The 21,638-nt window shown below is 39.7% G+C and overlaps 1 protein-coding gene across 2 annotated transcripts in view; it reads right to left on the minus strand.

The window, feature by feature from the left end:
- The window catches only part of SCFD2 (sec1 family domain containing 2), a 399,921-nt gene that overhangs the window by 343,847 nt on the left and 34,436 nt on the right, over positions 1-21,638 (minus strand). The gene's annotated exons all lie outside the window — the stretch shown is intronic.

The raw sequence follows: 21,638 nt of genomic DNA on the forward strand, positions 1-21,638 counted from the left end.
GTATTCCGAGCAGGGATACTCCCAGTTTCCCAAGTTTATGGTCCACGGTCGTTCCCTCCTTTTGTTCTCCAAAGCACCTCTCCCCAAACCACAGGGATTTCTCACATATTCTCAACACTACACACAACTTCTAGAGTAGAACGTCACTGCCATCCTCTTTTCTATGCGAGTGTGTACTTTGCTAATACAGAGTGCCTCCAAAATCACACTAGGTCAAGGCTGTGGTTGTCACCTTGGATTAGTGTTGTGGTTAAAATGTGGGCTCTGGGGTCTGATCAAATTGGGGTCCAAACTCTGATTGTTCTCCCCTTCGCCCACCCACCCAAGAGCTACACAGCCTCTTGGATCTTCCTCAGGCAGTCCAAGCACACAGACCCCTTCTCTTCCTTTGCCAGGAATGGTCTTCCTCTTACACATATCCCTCTCTCTCTTCCATTGTCTGCTGAAATATCGCCTTATGAGAGCTCCCCACCCTGCTTTACTAAAACACACATAAAAAACTAAAGAGCCCATCCCAGCACCTTATGCTCGTATTCCTTTTCTCCCTTCCTGGGCTTTGCTGTCCTATGTAATCATTATTACCATCTGACTGATCATAGGCTTCCATGTTTATCTGTTTGTTGTCTAGCTCCCTCACAGAAGGTAAGGTCCTTCTACGAAAGTAGGGGATTTGTTTTACCCATTGCAAAGTCCCCACTACCAAGAACACCGCCAGGTCTCACGGGAGGTCTACTCAATAAATGCTGAATAAGCAAACGAATAATGCTTGCTGGTTGTATAATCTAGTGCACGTAACTCTCTTTCTCCGTTTTCTCATCTGTGAGACAGAGGTAACCATAGTGACTACTTCACGGCGCCGTGGTAAGGGTTAAAAAAGATAATGCACAGAAAGCACTTTCCGGATTCACAATAAATATGAGTAGTTGTGTTCATTCATTATGATGGTTGTTACTATTGCTGATGAACGATAATTGTCTTAAAATTCAATGTGTTCAAGGGTTTGTAAGATATTCAGTTAATTCACTTAATGACAGGGAGTCTTTTTTTTTTTCCATACAATCCTGATTTGCTTATACGTACTAAAGTCACTTGGAGCTTGTACTCTCTGGCTTTTTTCACGGCAACATTTTACAAGAAATACATAAGGTTTCCATGATCTCTAACACTGATGCAGTCAGGTCATGTTTCCTTGAAAATTGTTTTGCTGATAGAAACAATTCTGATTGTCTAGATATGTGTGACAGCTTCTAATGTTTACTTCCTAAACAAAACAGTTTCCTAAGTGCACCCAACCAACCCCCCCATCATACACGGTCATTTTAAGTTTACCAAGGGAACACGCGAGAACTGATGTTGGCTCTCTGAATGACTGGCACCGAAGAAGACCACATTGTACTTACTGGCAGCCCCTCTATGTCCTGCACTCACCTCTTCTCCAAGTCCCTCTGGGACTGCTGTGTGGTGGTTTACACACTTACTCCTATGTCAGCATCTGAGTTGAACGTACGAGTTAATCTCTGTCTTGCTCTAATTTGCCCACAAGATTGATCCAATAGACTATTTCACACTATTGAAGCTTCACCTGAAATCAATTCCTGATGTCAAATTTGGTAAGTCAAGAGAAGTTGACTGAAATCCACGCTATAATGATAATAGCGTATTTTACGCAATTATTTATCCTCTCCAACTGTACAAATTTTCCGTTTTCCTGATGAGGGACTAAACAATACACAGAGTGCCATTGCAAAGGGGCCAGTGAACAGACCAGTGGTAGGCAGGACTGTAGAAGTGTGGGTTCTGGAACCAAACAATAAAGGGTCTGGGTCTGCTGCTTGTTAGCTCTATGTCACTGGGAAGTTACTCAACCTCTCTGTACATGTTTCTTCCTCTGTTAACTTGGGGATGGTAATAGCACATGTTCAGTAGACTATTATGAGAACTGAATGTGTTAATATATCTAAAGCACCTGAAACAATGCCTAACACATACTAAGTGCTCAATAAACATAGCAGTGGTAGCAACAGCAATGGTAATTTAAAAAATCAAAGGTCAGAATTTTCTCATAAGATATACAAGGAAGCCTATTTGGGAAATGCATTAGTCTTTTCTATCTACTTGCATACATATATGACTAAACACTGCCAATAGCTTCATTCTTTTTTTTTTCTTTTTTCAATTTATGTATTTACAAATTTTTTAATGGTTTTATTTATTTTTGAGAGGCAGAGACAGAACACAAGTGGGGGAGGGGCAGAGAGAGAGGGAGACACAGAATCTGAAGCGGGCTCCAGGCTCTGAGCTGTCAGCACAGAGCCCATTGTGGGGCTTGAACTCACAAACTGAAATCACTACCTGAGCTGAGCTAAAGTCAGACACTTACCTGACTGAGTCATCCAGGTGCCCCCAGTAGCTTCATTTTCTAATGTGAAAAGATCAACAGTACACAATACAGAATTCATAATGATACATATCAAACACTGAAAACTCCAACTCAAGCAATCCTCCCGCATATGACATATTGATGCACAGAATTGTGATTTGCAAGAATAAAATAAGAAACTGTACTATAGATTACTTCAAGACTTACAGCTATCAAAAGCAAAAAAAAAAATTTAAACAAATAATCCAGTTAAAAAATGGGCAGAAGAGGGGCGCCTGGATGGCTCAGTCAGTAAAGCCTCTGACTGCAGCTCAGGTTGTGATCTCACAGTTTGTGAGTTCGAGCCCCACGTCAGGCTCTGTGCCGACAGCTCACAGCCTGGAGCCTGCTCTAGATTCTATGTCTCCATCTCTCTCTGCCCCTCCCCTGCCCATGCTCGCTCTCTCTTTCTCTGTCTCTCTCTCTCTCTCTCAAAAATAAACATTAAAAAAAATGGGCAGAAGATTGGGGCACCTGGGTGGTTCAGTCAGCTAAGCGTCCAACTCTTGATTTTGGCTCAGGTTATGACCTCAGCTTGTGAGTTCGAGCCCCAAGTCAGGCTCTGCACTGACAGTGTGGAGCCTTCTTAGGATTCTCTCTCTTCCCCGCACCCCACCCCCGCCTCTCCCCTGCTTGTGCGCTCTCTCTCGCTCTCAAAATAAACATGAAAAAACTTTTTTTAAAAAATGGGTGGAAGACATGAGTAGACAGTTTTTTCAAAAAAGACATCCAGATGGCCAACAGACACATGAAAACATGCTTCACATCACTCATCATCAGGGAAATGCAAATCAAAACGACAATGAGATATCACTTCATGCCCATCAGAATGGCTAAGAGGAAGGAAGGTTTTTAAGCAATGACTTCTATGCCAGCTTCTTACCTCATTAATTATATTGAAATTCTACAGGATGCACACAACGGGATATTTTAAAATGAGAACTGTTACTTTTATGAGGAGTTCAGATTCCATAAATATTTCCAGACTGACTTATCAAGCGGATGTACGACTTTGGGGTAGAAGTGAACATTAGAGGTCGTAGTAAATTACATCTTCATCAAGACACTGCCTCACCCAACACAAACACGTGGAAATCTGTTTTTAGATTTCGAAGACACCTAAAGAAAATTCTATAATATGCCTGAGAAAACCACTATGGCTTCAAACAAATCAAACTGCTATTAGGTCCCATCACACCGAATCTAAACCCTTTATGCTTGTCTATCAACCTACCTCGTCTTGCTTCGTCTTTTGTCTTACGTTCAGGAACAGCTGGACAACATCTTTTAATAATCGTACCCACCCGAAAACAGCTTATTTCTTTTTTCATGGCTAACTTAGGGAAGATTTTTGAAAGGCAAGTAAAATACAGTATTTAAAAATACTTTGAAATACCACCACTATTTTCTATTTTAGAAGCATTTCAGAATCTACAACACAACTTCTTATGTCTCATTTGATCCTCACACCCTGAGCTAAGCCATGATGGCCACACCAACTTAAAAAGTCTCAGAGAAGCCAACTTACTTAAGTATACTCAACCTGTAAGTGGCTGACCCAGGACTCACCCCCAGGCAACTGGCTCCTGAGCTTGGTCATCCACCTACTAAACCATGCCAGGCCTGTATTATGCAAATCATCAAAGAGAACTGATTTTATAGAATATCAATAATTTTAAAGTTTCCATGTTGGTTTTCTTTTCTAATCCTTAATATATCTTCTATTCTTCTTTTATGTGTGCGCCTCACATAAGATGCAATGAAACAGAGTGAAGAAGGAAGTATAATAAGTAGATCTATATTAACTCATGAAGCAGGAAATGCTCACTGTCAGGATTTTCCACTTTTTGTTTTAAACAATATCAGGGGTACCTGGGTGGCTCAGTCGGTTAAGTGTCTGACTTCAGCTCAGGTCACGATCTCACTGTTTGTGAGTTCAAGCCCCCCATTGGGTTCTGTGCTGACAGCTCAGAGCCTGGAGCCTGCTTCAGATTCTGTGTCTCCCTCTCTCTCTCTTTGAGGGTGGGTGATGGGTATTGAGGAGGGCACCTATTGGGATGAGCACTGGGTGTTGTATGGAAACCAATTTGACAATAAATTTCATATTTAAAAAAAAATTAAAAAATTAAAAAAATAAACAATATCATAATATTCCCCTTGTAGGTCATCTGTAGACATTGACAGTCACTCTTCTACACGATGCCACTTTCCACTTTTATTCAGCTTTCTCTAACCATTTCCCTCCAAGACTTTGCTGAATTTTAAACCATTCTGCATAAATACCATTTATATAGCTGAAAAGGCAAAAAAACAAACAAATAAACAAACAAAACACTAAAGTCTAAAATGCCCAAGGAATTATTTCCAATCTAGCTCTTATTTGCTTTTCTTTTTTTTTTTTTTTAAATTTTTTTTTCAACGTTTTTAATTTATTTTTGGGACAGAGAGAGACAGAGCATGAACGGGGGAGGGGCAGAGAGAGAGGGAAACACAGAACCGGAAACAGGCTCCAGGCTCCGAGCCATCGGCCCAGAGCCTGACGCGGGGCTCGAACTCACGGACCGCGAGATCGTGACCTGGCTGAAGTCGGACGCTTAACCGACTGCGCCACCCAGGCGCCCCTGCTTTTCATTATATCCTTGGGAAAGAGAGGAAAAATGGCCTCTATCTATTTGACCCCTGATAAAACAGAGACAGAATGAAACCACTTGCCTAACACCCATTGTTAATAAGAAAGGAGGCAAGGTTTAGAGCTTGGGGCCACCAAAGTGCTATGGACTGCTTCCATGACCTGAGGTAATTCAATTAATCTTTCTTAGTTTCATTTGCTCAGAACTCACTATGTCACAGGCAATATGACTATATTATCTCATTGAATCACAACCCTCCGGGATAAATATCAGTGCCTCATTTCTAAGTGAGAAAGCAGATTCTTAAGGAGATCAAATAATTTGCCCAAATCACATAGCCAGTGAGTGCAAATTTGAACCCAGGCCCTGGTGAACTCCAAAATCCATTTACTAACCATGATCCTACACCATTCGGTAAAATAAGAGGCTTGAACTAGAATGCTAATTTCTTGGATTTCTAACAAGCTACATTTATATGGTTTCCATTATGCTCTGGTGCTCCAAGTTCATAGGTATCAATTTGATTAACTTTGTGAAACTCAGTAAAAGACGGGTGAGTATTCCATGCTGTTATTTCTTTTACTAAAATCCTTTCCTTTCTCACAAATCCAGTGATAGTAATAAAAAGCCAACAAAAGAACATTCCCCAAAACTTATAGAATTAAACAATTTCTACCCTTTTCTCTGTTTTTAAAGTCAAGTTTTCCAATGAGATTAACTGTATTTCATCGTACCTACCAGAACACAATTTTGTTTCAGTAGATGCCTTGAAATATACAACACAAGGCAGAACATGTGTCCTATGAAAAGATCCATTTTATTGCCATGAAATTTAATTAGCTTCAATATTGTCAGTAACTACATAAAAGTTGGATACATACAAAATGTATGCTCTTTTTTGCTAAGCCGATTATCTTGTATCCTTCAAAATGAAACTGTTATGACAAATTGTCATGTTTGAGGAAGACTACAGGCCAACAATAGACACACCGCAATAACCTGCTAGAATTAGCGTTAAGTGTCAGGAGACTTCTGTTCATGAAGACACGCTCCTTTCAGTTAATTCCTGGCTCTTTATTCACCAGAATTACTCGACTAGGAATGAAATCTTAGAAGCTGCCTCGGTTTGGCATGTACAAAATGTCAAATGCAGTCTGCTAGAACCTAACAGGAAATATTCATCACCAAATAAAATACAAAGAGGACAGCATTAATTTTTGAGAGATGGCTCAATGTTGACTCACGGTGCTACTTCAAGCAAGCGGAAGGCATGCAATTAGGAGACGAAGGGTGAAATGCGAACGCACGCCATTATCTTGTGACCAAACTCAGAGAAATGGCTTCTTCATGGAGTGCAGGGCACGTTATGCTTACTCACAGGATTTGCAGTCACAGTCAGAGTGCTCCAACATAAACACAACAATAACAATCACAACAACAACAAAGCATCCTCAACTAATTTGAAACGCAGAGCAATCTGAGTCATAGTTCTCCACAGCAGGGAATAATGGCTTCCATCCGTGCTGAGCGTAATGAGCTCTGAAGGTAGGGTTGTTAATTAAATTATTCATAGAGCTTTCAACAGTCATCTGTCCTCCTGACTCTTTTTTAAACAATTACCTCACATCTCACAAAATAGTCCATTACCCTTCATCTCAATAGAAGAGAAAGCAGTTGAACACAGAAAGACACATGAAGTAGGCCCTTGGCACGGGAGAACAGCCCTTGCCTGGCTCTTTATTTCAGAATAAAAGCTCTTGCTGTGGGCCAGGCACTCACTAAGGCACTGCATCCACAGCTGCAGGCGGCCTCCAGGGCCCTGCCCTCAGGGGGCAAGCCGTCTGGCAGGGAGGCTGGAACTGAGCATGCTCCCGCAGAGGTGACAAAGCAGAGAATGGGGGGCAGGGGGGCGGCTCTGGGAGAGTGCAACACCTAACCCGGTCTAGGTGTGGAGGTGGCAGTCAGAGGGTGGCTGAGGATGTGATAGGGAGCCCCCAAAGCAGAGTGGGAGGTGGCCAGTTAAAGACCTGAGCAACAGCAGTCCAGGCAGGAGCAACAGCATGGGCAGGGGGCCTGAGAGGAGAATATGAGACCTTTTCAGGGAAATGAACGGAGCATGAAGACCTAGTATGCCACTGCCCTCAGTTGCAGTGGCATCTTACCCAAGGCCTGGTAAACCCACACTAGGATTGTAGACTTTCTTCCAAGGGCAACTGAAGAGTCCTTAGCAACAAACTGACCGATCACATTTGCGTTATTAAAAGATCACTCACCATAAGGGCACCTGGGTGGCTCAGTCCGTTAAGCATCCGACTCTCCATTTCAGTTTCAGGTCATGATCTTGAGGTTCGTGAGTTAAAGCCCCACATAGGGCTCTCTGCTGTCAGTGCAAAACCCGCTTCGGATCCTCTGTCTCCCTCTCTCTCTGCCCCTCCCCTACCTCTCAAAAATGAATAAACGTTAAAAAAATGTTTATTCATTTTTGAGAGACAGAGCATGAGTGCGGGAGGGGCAGAGAGAGAGGGGACACAGAATCAAAAGCAGGCTCCAGGCTCTGAGCCGTCAGCACGGAGCCAACGTTGGGGCTCAAACCCATGAAACCGTGAGATCATGACCTGAGCCGAAGTCAGAGGCTTAACGGACTGAGCCACGCAGGTGCCCCTAAAAAATTGTTTTTGTAAATAAAAAGATCACTCACTGTAGAGAATGAATCTGAGTTCTGGGTGAGAGGCTGCTACACGGTCCAAGCAAGAACTGAGGATGGCTTGGCCTAGAGTGACTTCCCAAAGCCATCAGGTCATATCATTCTCCTGCTCAAAACCCTTCCATGCTTCCCACTACCATTACACTAAAATCCAAGTTCCTTACTTATCGACAACTTCATCTCTCACCTTCTCAGCTTTGTCTGTTAGCCTTCAGTCACACTGCCTGATTTCAGCTACTTGAATGGGTCAAAGCATATTCCCAACCATTCCTTTGCCTACAACCCTTTTCTTCCAGATGTTCACTAATAAGGTCTCATTCATTCAACAAACATTTACTGAACACCTACTAAATGCTAGTTCTGTTCTAGGTGCTGCTCAAGTGTTCACTCCTTGACTGCTCTAGCTAGCTAATGTGGCACTCCTTTTGTTTTTTCATTTTTTGAGAGAAAGAGAGAGGGTGCAATTGAGCAAGGGGCAGAGAGAGAGAGAATCCCAGGGGGGCCAGAGGGAGAGAGAGAGAGGAAGAGAAGCAGGGCTCACCCAAAGCGGGACTCATGCTTTACCTGAAGCAGGGCTTGAGTTCTCCCAAAGTGGGGCTCAAACTCACCCGAAGAGGGGCTCGTGCCCACCCCAAACACGGCCCAAGTTCACCCCAAGAGGGGCTTGAGTTCACCCCAAGCGGGGCTCGTGCTCACCCGAAGCAGGACTTGAGCTCATGCGTTGCGGGACTCGAACTCACAAACCATAAGATCATGACCTGAGCCGAAGTCAGATGCTTAATGACCGGTCACCAAGGCACCTGCTAATGTGGCACTTCTTATTCCAAATCCCACTTGCCGCATTTTATTTTGTTTATAACATTTATCACTAACTCGAATTATGTAGTATTAAAGAGAATTTGTTTTCATGAGCTGGGAGTGAAAGTGGTCACAGGATATGAAGGACAGAAGCATTCTGGCTTTATCAGAATGTTAGCATCCTGGGTGCATGGGTGGCGTCGCACTCAGACCACCAACACCTCATGGGCCATAGACAGTGCCGCGCACTAGAGGTGCAGTGGTGTATAACAGTGAACAGGTCAGGCACAGACTTTTTCTGAGCAAGCTCCCAAAGTCTGGTTGGACAGAAGAGACATTAAACTAGTAATTAAAAAAAAAAAATTTTTTTTAACATTTATTTATTTTTGAGAGAGAGAGAGACACACATAGAGCACAAGCTGGGAGAGGCGGAGACAAAGGGAGACACAGAATCCAAAGCAGGCTCCAGGCTCCGAGCTGTCAGCACAGAGCCTGACACGGGGCTCGAACTCACAAACAGTGAGATCATGACCTGAGCCGAAGTCAGACACTCAACCGACTGAGCCACCCAGGCGCCCCTAAACTAGTAATTTTTTTTTTTTAACATTTATTTATTTTTGAGACAGAGAGAGACAGAGCATGAACAGGGGAGGGTCAGAGAGAGGGAGACACAGAATCTGAAATAGGCTCCAGGCTCTGAGCTGTCAGCACAGAGCCCGACGTGGGGCTCGAACTCACGGACCGCGAGATCATGACCTGAGCTGAAGTCGGCCGCTCAACCGACTGAGCCACCCAGGCGCCCCTAAACTAGTAATTTTAAGATAATACACTATGAGCTGATACAGGAAATAAAAGGTACCCTCTCTGGAAGCAAAGCTAACAATGGGGTGGGGCGAATGAAAGAGCAACATGTAGGATGATCAAAAGGCGGGACAGCAGAAGACTGAGGGTCTGAAAGAAGTTTAGTGTAGCTGCAGCCAAGCGTGTGAACATATAGAAGGGAAAGGAAGGAGGGAGCAGGAAAAAATAGACAAGATTAAGGCTGAAAAGTCAGCAGAGCACAGATTTAAGAAGGCTTTCAAAAACAAGTTAAAAGTGATAGTCTTTACCCAGAAGGCAATGGAGAGCCAGTGAAGTATTTTATCAGGGGAGGGTTAGAATCAGATGTACTCTTACTTGCACTGCACACCTACACAGCCAGTCTTACAAAAATAACCCCCAGCTAGACTCTAAAACTATAATGCTTTCAAAGTGTGAACATAAAATATAATTTTAATGGAGATATAATTCATCCATTTCTTCTTACTAGAGGTTCGTATGTTGGCTTTTGTTCATTTATGCAACAAGTATGAGTTCCTACTATGCACAGGCCCTATTCTTGGGTAACGGGATACAGCAGTGAACAAAACAGACACAAAGCCACTGTCTTCGTGTAATTCCTGTTCTGGACTTTATTTTCTGAGCACAGCACATGGAAATCATAAAGTAAGAGGAATTCAAATCAAAGGCTCCTTACAAATCACCTAGTGTGCTTCACTTTTACAGAGAAGCAAACTGCGACTATGAGACATTAAGTACCTTGTTCAAGGACATGAGGTTTTGGTGGAAAAGCAACTATGCCACAATCAGGACTAGAAAATGAAAACTGCCCAGAAGCTGCTCAAGGACACTGAAAAAAATCACATCAACAGAAAGTCTCCTGTGGTTCCACAACTGAAAGGAGGAGACTGATTCAATGAGCTTTTGTATCTGCTGTTACATTTGTTAAGGAACAGCCTCATAACTATCGAATATATTCCTGAAAGAGGTAAGATCACTTCAAAAACGTTTAATTCAAATATCACATAGGAGTATATTTGGGGGGAAGAAGCAGAGTAGATTGGAAAAAATACAGACCCTGATGCAGTTCATACTTGGAGAGAGTCACTGGTATGCGCCCATCAAGTCATTAATACGATAGACTCGTTAGACTACAGAGAAGTGATTTTCATTATTTGCTCAACAAGAATAAAGCACCATACAAATTTGGTTTTTATTGTTCTGAAGAAAAAGCTGTCATTTTAAAAAGCATGAATAAATGTATTGTGTGTTACAAACTTTTCATTAACATAATAATCTTGTTGTGACTTATATACTCTTGGTTTGGTATGCGGAAACAACAAATGTCCTAAAAATGCATGCTCCTTCTGTCCCAGTTCACAGCTAATAGAAAATCTGTGTGATTGTTTCCAGATTATAAATGTACTGGAATGTCTTTAACAGTGCAGAAATCATAACCACCTGTTAAGGAAACAAACAAACAAAAAATTCCAGGATAAAACACTGTTTAATTCCAGGATAAATACAAGCTTTATAGTGCTCGGAATAAAAGACCAATCTCCAACTGATATATAATCAAAGCTTCATCTCTTTCCAGCGAATACTCTACTTCATCATTTCATCCTTCATTGTGAGGTGCTTTCATTCAGCACTGCAACAGGCCCATGAAACCTCTTGCAACATGGAATAGAACTGATGGGGATTACAGAGTGCACTTGTCATGATGGGCACTGGGTCATTAAAATAGAAACTTAAAAAAAAATCCTGCAGAATTGGAAAACAGTATTTAAATACCAATGTCCAATAAATAAATAAAGACCATAATAGAAGTGGAGGAAAAAATGGACCAGAACATAACCCCAAAACTGTTTAACCATCATATAAAATAAGTACAGGTAATTGAATTTCATCTCAGCACAGGTAAACATTTCTCATTCCTATCTCTACCAGCTCATTACTCATAATACCATAATCAACACAAACTTATTCATATTTTTTCACAGCAAACAATAAAGCATAGGAAAGACTTTTTCATAAGGATTCCTAAATGCATAAATAGATCAACTCAATTATGAGGATTTTAAATTACTAACACAATTAGATTACTTAACAACCACATATCCCCTCTATGCACATTTTTCTGACTCTGAGGATATACTTCAAGTTCCTGTAGGTTACTTCCATGACCCATTCCAAAGGCTAGCACTTGGCTCCATTGGGGAACTCCAGGCTGGACCACATTTGTGTGTTTTGGTTTGAATTCCAGACTTGAAAAGTTAAGGATTGGTTCATGTGGCAAGAAACTCTAAGATAAAGAGGTAGTAACAAGGCGCCTGGGTGGCTCAGTTGGTTGAGCATCCGACTTTGGATCAGGTCATGATCTCATGGTCTGTGAGTTCGAGCCCTGCGTTGGGCTCTGTGCTGACAGCTCGGAGCCTGGAGCCTGGAGCCTGCTTTGGATTCTGTGTCTCCCTCGTTCTCTGCCCCTCCCCCGCTCATGCTCATGTTTAAATAAACATTAAAAAAAAAAAAAAGGAGGTAGTGACAGTTTTATAGATGCTCCTAGAAGCAAACTCATCTGGTCACTTTATCACTTCCCCACACCACTCCGTGAAGAAGGGTCATTTCAAAATCAGCATAATGTTTTCTTCTATTATTATTATACAGCGATTCCAGAATTTATTACTCTATTCACCATTGGTGACACCATTTTATCTATACATACATATATATAGATAGAAAATCTGCGTGATTGTTTCCAGAATATAAATGTATGCTAAATTGGGAAAACTTGATTTCTTAATAGAATTATAGTCTTATTTTATTCCTCACTAGTTTTGCTTTCAGTTGTGGTTCAGGTGGAAAGTCAATTTGTGTTGCTCGTACTATTTACCATCTGAACTCCCATGTAACTCCCATCTTCCTTGACACCTTAGAAATACAGAACAGTGTTGAAGTGTTAATGGGGACACAACTCTGAGGAGAGCAGGACATATGATAGTTCCTTCCACAGGAGGGGTTAGGGGCCACCATCTGTTTAGGGGTAGAAAAGATTTATTTTAAAGTTGCGTTTGCACAGCAAGCACACACTTTTTACTTAGAATAAGGATGAGGTAGGTTTTCTCATAAAGCTAAGTTATTTGACCTAAAGTGTTTTCAATATTGTAAGATAAATAATCGTGTGTGTGTGTGTGTGTGTGTGTGTGTGTGTGTGTGTGTGTTGTGTAGCAAAACTAGAAGATCTCACCTAATAAAGAGTAGGAAGCCCTATGTTGTTGTTTAATTTTTCTGTTCCATGAAATGCAAAAATGTGGAAACCACTTCACAAAGCTCAATACCTAAGGAACAGAGTAATATGCAATCTTCAGGTTTTCTTCTAGATTTCGGCAGCCAAAATCACACTGTTAGAAAAGGAGATAGGAATTTGGAGTAAAAACCCAAAATGAAGAGATTACAAGTACAACGTGTCTGGAACGTACCCCAAAAGGAACAGCCATCATGGAAATAATTTAGCCAAAAAATACTAATAGATGCTAAAGCCACTGGGGTAATGTTTGATGAGGAAAAGCATATTCACATAATCTCAAAATGTCTCCTTCACTCAAGTGATCAAAGTTATCACCATGAGTAGACAAGGTTAAATTATGTGCCACCTGATAGGATGCAATGAAGAGAACACAGTATCACTTATTTGATATTCTTGTCAAAAGCATATAATCTGAATCTACTCATGAGGAAACATGAGGCAAATATGAACTGAGGGACATTCTACAAGATGACCAGCCTGTATTCTTCAAAAGTATCAAGGTCATGAATCTCAAAGGAAGTCTAAGAAACTGTCATAGATTAAGAGATGAAAGAGATATGACAAATAAATATAATGTGTGATTCTGAGCAATATCCCTTTGCTTTTGTAAAGGATATGGAGATAAGTGGCCAAACTTGTGTATCAGATAGTGGTAGTGTATCAATATTAATTTTTTGAGAGTGATACATTGGAATATATCCCTTTGAAGGATATACATGTTAAAGTATTAGGAAATGATGGGTATAGCAAATTATTCTCAAATGGTTCAAGGAGGAAAAAAGTTTCTTGTACTATTCTTGTAACTTTTTTGGATGCTTGAAATTACTTGAAATAAATTTAGGAAGTTATCAATCAATTCAAAGAAAAATTTCAAGCAGCTTTCAAAGTTCAATAAATGAGGGGCGCCTGGGTGGCTCAGTCGCTTAAGTGTCTGACTTCAGCTCAGGTCACCATCTCGCAGTTTGAGAGTTAGAGACCCCTGTCAGGCTCTGTGCTGACAGCTCGGAGCCTGGAGCCTGCTTCAGATTCTGTGTCTCCCTCTCTCTCCGCCCCTCCCCCACTCACACTCTGTCCCTTTCTGTCTCTCAAAAAAAAATAAAATAAACATTAAAAAAAATGTTCACTAAATGAATAGGGTGCTCTCCAAATAAGAAAGTTTGGAAACACTAAGTAAATGAAAGGAGAAAGCTCAGCAATACCAAGCACCTAAATGCTCACAACCCTAATCCTAAATTAAAAATTACGCTGGGAGATGCTGAAACAATTTAAATTCAAAATGCTCAGGGTAATCTTTGTATCAAATATATGCTCTGAGGACCTGTGGCTTCTTCCATGTGAAGCCTAACATTTTTTTAAAGCATGGGAATCCTTGAAACAAAGAAAATCCTAAATAATAAGCAAAGCCAAACTCTGGATTGGGAAAGCCCTCAGAGACTACGTTGCGCTCCTCAGAGCAAAGGAGAAATTTAGTCACAGACTAGGGGTGGGTATGAACGGATTTTGGCTGCATTCTGAAAATCCCTTTGCTCATCCCACAATTAATATGGTTCATAAAACAATTATCCAAACTTAATTCTAATATTGGAAAAGCCATAATTGGAATAGTTATGCAATAGTACTCAGTGATAAAGTCCCAGAAGAAGAAAAGAAAAAGTTAAGCATAATTCTGGCAGAAAAAGAAAAGTGATGACAGCCGGGCACCTGGGTGGTTCAATGCGTCAAGCAACCAACTCCTGATTTTGGCTCAAGTCACGATCTCTTGGCTGTGAGATCGAGCCCCAGGTTGGGTTCCATTCTGGGCATGGAGCCCGCCTAAGATTCTCTCTTTGCTTCTCCCTCTGCTCCTCCCCTGCTCATGCACACACGCACATGCACAACTGCACACATGCTCTCCTCTCTCTCTCAAAAAAAAAAAAAAAAAAAGCAACAGCCTTCTGTAAATAAAGTACAAATATGGAGGCAGCTTTTAATGTGGGGGAAAAAAAATAAAGATGAGTTCTGTAATGAGAATCTGACCTCAAAATACAGAGTACTCTTATTGGTTCTATAACCTTCAACAAGGTAACTAACTTCTATGAGTCTCAGTTTTGCCCCTTCTAACATAAAAATGATACTCACTTTAAGGATTGGGTGATTACATCAAGTACATAAGTAAGGTAGCTAATCCTTAATGCATACTAAGCCTTTATGAAGTATTCTTTGCTCTTTCACAGAAGAGCAAAATATCTAAGTTATAAAAAAAATAAAGAGACATCTAAATTTGGGGGTCAGTGTTTCTGCCAAAGAATATTATTTCATAATCATTTAGAAAATGGAAAAAATAATACTTGACAAACTGAGTCATTAAGAAAACTAAATAGTCTAGGGGCACCTGGCTGGCTCAGTCAGAAGAGGGTGCAACTCTTGATCTCAGGATGATGAGTTCAGGTCCCATGTTAGGTATAGAAATTACTTAAAATTAATTAATGAATGGGAATGCAAGCTGGTGCAGCCGCTCTGGAAAACAGTATGGAGGTTCCTTAAAAAACTAAAAATAGAACTACCTTATGACCTAGCAATTGCACTACTAGGCATTTATCCAAGGGATACAGGTGTGCTGTTTTGAAGGGACACATGCACCCCTATGTTTATAGCAGCATTATCAACAATAGCCAAAGTATAGAAAGAGCCCAAATGTCCATTGATGGATGAATGGATAAAGAAGATGTGGTACACACACACACACACACACAAACATGCAATGGAGTATTACCCGGCAATCAAAAAGAATGAAATCTTGCCATTTGCAACTATGTGGATGGAACTGGAGGGTATTATGCTAAGTGAAATTAGTCAGAGAAAGACAAAAATCATATGACTTCACGTATGAGCACTTTAAGAGACAAAACAGATGAACATAAGGGAAGGGAAACAAAAATCATATAAAAACAGGGAGGGGGACAAAACAGAAGAGACTCATATCTATGGAGAACAAACTGAGGGTTACTGGAGGGGTTGTGGGAGGGGGGATGGGCTAAATGGGTAAGGGGCACTAAGGAATCTACTCCTGAAATCATTGTTGCACTAGATGCTAACTAATTTGGATGTAAATTTTAAAAAATAAAAAATTAAATTATTCTCAAAAGAAAAAAAAATGGAAAAAATTAATTAACTAATTAATTTAAACTCTAGATATTCTAAAGTTATACTACTATTAAAAAACTTGGAATCATAAATAGAGATAATCATAATTAAAACTCAGAAGTGGTGAGGGTAATGCATTCAATCCATAAAATAAAGTTCCTACTCTCTATGAGTTCATTGTTACCAATAAAAACATCATTAGCAATTTATGAATGATTACTAGCAACAAATATGGCCTCTAATTATTTTTCAACTTTTAAAATTTTTTCCACAATGAAAATAATTTTATTTTTTTTCTGAATATATAAATTATATATTTTATTTTTAAAGAATTCAAATACATAAAAATAAAAGGAAAAAAAGTTACCTAAATTCCACCATCCTGGGATTTTATTACCTGATATATCAATCAAGATAAGCTAGGTTATATTGTGGTAATAAAGGTAATAAAGGGCTTGCAGTCCTTTATTGTGGTAATAAAGGACTCCAAAAATCTCAACAACAAAGATGTATTTTCTACTCGTGTTTTAGGTTTACTATGGTGTGCCCCATCTCCAGTCTAGGATCCAGACTCAACATTGCCAGTTATTGAAGCAAAGAGAAAGATATAATGTCTCTTAACACTTGTCTCAATTCACCTATACGTGGATTTTTTTTAGGTAAATATTCACACAGTAGATATATTTTCTCTTCCTTATGATTTTCTTAATAATACTTTCTTTTCTCTACCTTGCTTGATTCTAAGAATACAGTATATAATATATATAACATACAAAATAGGTGTTAATCTGTGTATATTATCAGTTAGGCTTCTGGTCAACAGTAAGTTCTTAGTAGTTAAGCTTTTGGGGAGTCAAAACTTATACACAGATTTCCAACTGCTGAAGTCAGTACCCCTAACTCCCACCTTGTTCAAGGGTCAGTGGTATATCTAGAAACAGAATTGCTAAGTCATACATTAGTTTTATGTTTAACTTTTTGAGGAACTCCCAAACTGTTTTTCACAATTGCAGCATGATTTTATACTCTTACTAGCAACGGATGAGGGTTCCAATTTCTCTACACAATAACTACATGAAAAAGTGCTCAGTATCATTAGTCATGAGGAAAATGCGAATTCAAAGCTCAGCGAGAAACCACTTCACACACCAAAGAATGACTAAAATTAAAATTTAAAAGTCTGCTCAGGGGCACCCGGGTGGTTCAGTCAGCTGGGCATCTGATGCAGGCTTGGGTCATGATCCCACGGTTCGTGGGTTCAAGCCCCACGTCAAGCTTTGTGCTGACAGCTCAGGGCCTGGAGCCTGTTTTGGATTCTGTGTCTCCCTCTCTCTCTCTGTTCCTCCCCTGCCCATGCTCTGTCTGTCTGCCTATCTGTCTATCTCTCTCTCTCCTCTCTCTCTCAAAAATAAATAAACATTAAAAAGAAAATTTTTTTAAAAAGTCTGCTCAGACTTCCATAACAAAATACCACAGACCGTTGGCTTAAACAACAGAAATTAATTTTCTCACAGTTTTGGAGACTGAAAGTCCAATATCAATGTGTCAGCAGTTCTGGTTTCTCCTGAGGCCCTACACTTGGCTTGCAGATGTCAATCTTCTAATTGTGTCTTCACAAGGCCTTTTCTCTGTGTCAGGTGTCCCTTAGTAAGTCTTAATCTTCTCCTTTTATAAGATTAATCCTCTTATTGGATTAAGACCAACACTAAGGGACTCATTTTAACTTAATTACCTAAAGGCCTTTTCTCCAAATACAGTTACATTTTCAGGTAGTAGGGATTAGAGGAGAAACATGACTTTGAGTGGGGGGGGGGGGGGACACAATTCAGTCTATAACAATGGATAATACCAAATGTTAGCAAGAATGTGGATCAATCAGAACTCATGCATTGTTGGTGAAAGAGTAAAATAGGGCAGCGACTTTAGAAAACCATCCAGTAGGTTTTAGTTTTTCTTTTTAATGTTTACTTTTGAGAGAGAGAGAGAGAAGAGATTGTGAGCAGAGGAGGGGCAGGAAGAGCGGGAGACAGAGAATCCCAAGCAGGCTCCATACTATCAGTGCAGAGCCTGATGCAGGGCTTGAACTCATGAACTGTGAGATCATGACCTGAGCTGAAATCAAGAGTCTGATGCTTAACTGACTGAGCCACCCAGGCGCCCCCATCTAGTAGGTTTTCTTAAACTAAATATATACCAACCCTAAGACATAGCCATTCCACTGAAATGAAAGAATAACCCAGAAATTCCACTGAAAGGAAAAATAAATGACAGTGTATCTTCCCCCAAACATTTGTTCAATGATGTTCATGGTAATTTTATTCATAATAGTAAATAACTGGAAAGAGACCAGGTTTCTATCAACAGGAAAATAGCTAAACAAACTGTGATATATTCATGCAATGGAATATTACTATTCAGCATTAAAAAGGGATCAAATAATGTGGTGAATCTCAAAATCATTATGCTATGAATGAAGCCTGACACAAAAGAGTACATACTATATGATTCCATTTGTGCATTTCACAATGTCATAAATTTTGCTCCAAAAAACCCATCCAGGTTGGTCCAATGTAATCATAAGCATCATTATAAAAGGACACAAAAGGAGTCAGGGTCAGAAGAAAAGGCAACATGATAATGGAGGTTAAGATTAGAATCATGTGGCTACAGGCGGTCACTAGAAACCGAAAGAGGCAAGAAACAGAAACTAGGGGACCCTGGATGGCTCATTTGGTTAATTATCTGACTCTTGTTTTCAGCTCAGGTCATGATCTCATGGTTCATGGGTTTGAGCCCCACATCAGGCTCCATACTGACAGCAAGGGGCCTGATTGGGATTCTCTCTCTCTGGCTCTCTCTCTGCTCCTTCCCTGCTCATGCACACTCTCTCTCTCTCTCTCTCAAAATAAAGAAATAAACTTAAAAAAGGTAAAAAGAAAGAAACAGGAACTACCCTGTCGTGTCCAGGATGAACCAGAACTGCCAAGACCTTGATTTTAGGGTTTTAAGACTGATTCTAGACTTCTGACCTCCAGAGCACTAGAGAATAAATCTGTATTGTTTTAAAACCACTAAGTTTATGGTAATTTGCTACAGTAGCAATAGAAAATTCATACACTTATCATTGGCTCCAGAAGAGAAGAAAGTGGGTGGGGCTGAAAAGGTACTAGGAGAAATAATGGCTAAAAATTTCCCAAATAGCAAAAGATATAAACCTACAGATAAATAAGCTGAGTGAGCCCCAAATAACATAATCCCAAAGAAATCCACACCAAGACACATTGCAATTAAACTTCAAAAATCTAAAGAGAAAGGAAGTATCTTGAAAGCAGTAAGAAAGAAATGATACCTTATTTTCAGTGGGAAAAAATTCAAATGAAAGTAGATTTCTCATCAGAAACCATGGAGGCCAGAAAAAAAGTGGCACCTTTTTCACGTATTGAAAGAAAAGAACTGTTTGCCCAGAATACTAGATCCAGTGAAAATATTATCAAATGTGAGGGGAGGTAAAAATATTCTCAGATGAGTGAAAACTAAGAGATTTCATCACTCGAAAACCTAGTATTCTGTAAGAATGACAAAAGGAATAGCTCTAAAAAGAAAAGAAAAAAAAAATCTTGAAACATCAGGAAGGAAGAACATAATAAGCAAAAATATATAGGTAAATACAGTAAACACTGGACACTATTCAGCTTCTTCTTCATAAAGCCATTACTCTCAGAAGCAGGAAACATAACAGGCTTTTCTAATACAGAGAAGAAGACACAGACTTAGACAAAATATCAAGACAGAAGAATTAATCCCAAATGAAAGAACAAGATAACATCATAGCCAGAGATCTAATTGAAACAGATGGAGGATTTAAAGCAACATTTTCAATTCTCACTGGGCTTCAGAAAAGCATGGAAGACATCAGGGAGACCCTTACCACAAAGATAAAAGAGTTAAAACAGTCATAAATGAAAAAATTAAATAAGTGAGATTCAAAACAGACTGAATATAATGAACACAAGGATGAAAGAAAGAGAGGAATGAATAAGTGATAGAAAAGATAGAATTATGGCAAATAATGAAGCTGAACAAAAGAGAGAAAGAAAAATTATGGATCACAAGAATAGACTTAGGGAACTCAGTGACTCCATCAAATGTAATAGCATTCATATCACAGGAGTCCCAGAAGAAAAAAAGGGGACAGAAAATTTATTTAAGGAAATAATAGCTGAAAACTTCCCTAATTTGGGGGAGGACACAGACATCCAAATCCAGGAGTCACAGAGAACTCCCATCAAAATCAACAAAAGCAGGCCAACACAAAGACATATTATAATTAAATTTGCAAAATATAGTGATAAAGAAAAAATCCTAAAAGAAGCAAGACAAAAGAAGTCCCTAACTTACACAGGAGACCCATAAGGCCAGCTGCAGATCTCTCCACACAAACTTGGCAAGCCACAAGGGAGTGGCATGATATATTCAATGTGCTGAATGGGAAAAATTTGCAGCCAAGAATACTCTATCCAGCAATATCATTCAGAATAGGAGGAGAGATAAAGAGTTTCCCAGACAAACAAAACTAAAGGAGTTCATCATCACTAAACCAACTCTGCAAGAAATATTAAAGGGGACTCTTTGAGTGGAAAGTGACAAAGACAGGAAAAGAACTGAGAAAATCTCCAGAAATAATGGCAAAACAGGTAATAAAATGGCACTAAACACACATCTATCAATAATTCCTCTGAACATAAATGGACTAAATGTGCCAATCAAAACACATAGGGTGTTAGAAAAAAATAAGACCCATCTATATGCTGTCTACAATATACTCATCTTAGACATAAAGACATGTAGAATAAAAGTGAGGAGAAACATTTAGAATGCAAATGGACGTCAAGAGAAAGCCAGAGGCATCTGGGTGACTCCATCGGTTGACTCTGACTCAAGTTATGATCTCAGGGTTCAAGAGTTTGAGCCCCACATTGGGCTCACTGCTGTCAGCCTCTGGGCACAGAGCCCACTTCGGATTCTCTGTCCCCTCTTTCTCTCTGCCCCTCTCCTGCTCATGCCCTCTCTCTCTCTCAAAACATAAATGAAAACAAAACCAAACAAAAAAAAAAAAGAAAGAGAGCCAGACTAGCAATACTTACATATCAGTCAAACTAGATTTTAAACTAAAGACTGTAACAAGAGATGAAGGAGGGCATTGTATTACAATATAGGGTACTATCAACAAGAAGGTCTAACAATTATAAATATTTATGGCCCCAACACAGTACACCCAAATATATAAAATAATTAATAACATAAAGGAACTCATTGATAGTAACACAATAATAGTAGGGGACTTTAACACCATACTTACAACAACGGACAGATCATCTAAGCAGAAAATCAACAAGGAAAAATGGCTTTGAATGACATGCTGGAACAGATGGATTTAACAGATATATTAACATTTCATTCTAAAGCAGCAGAATACACATTCTTTTCAATCCACATGGAACATTCTCCGGAATAGATCACATACTAAGTCAGGTTTCAACAAGTACAAAAAGATTGAGATCATACCTTGCATATGTTCTGATCATAATGCTATGAAACTTGAAGTCAACCACAAGAAAACCTTTGGAAAGACCACAAATACATGGAAGTTAAGCAACGTGCTACTAAATAATGAATGGGTCAACTTGAAGATCAAAGAAGAAATTTTTAAAAATATGGAAACTTATGAAAACAAAAACACGATGCTCCAAAGCCTTTGGGATGAAACAAAAGCAGGCATAAGAGGGAAGTATATGGCAATACAGGCCCACCTCAAGAAGCAAGAAAAAATCTCAAACA

This window comes from Panthera onca, chromosome B1 (assembly GCF_046562875.1).
Source record: "Panthera onca isolate mPanOnc1 chromosome B1, mPanOnc1 haplotype 2, whole genome shotgun sequence".
NCBI lineage: Eukaryota > Metazoa > Chordata > Mammalia > Carnivora > Felidae > Panthera > Panthera onca.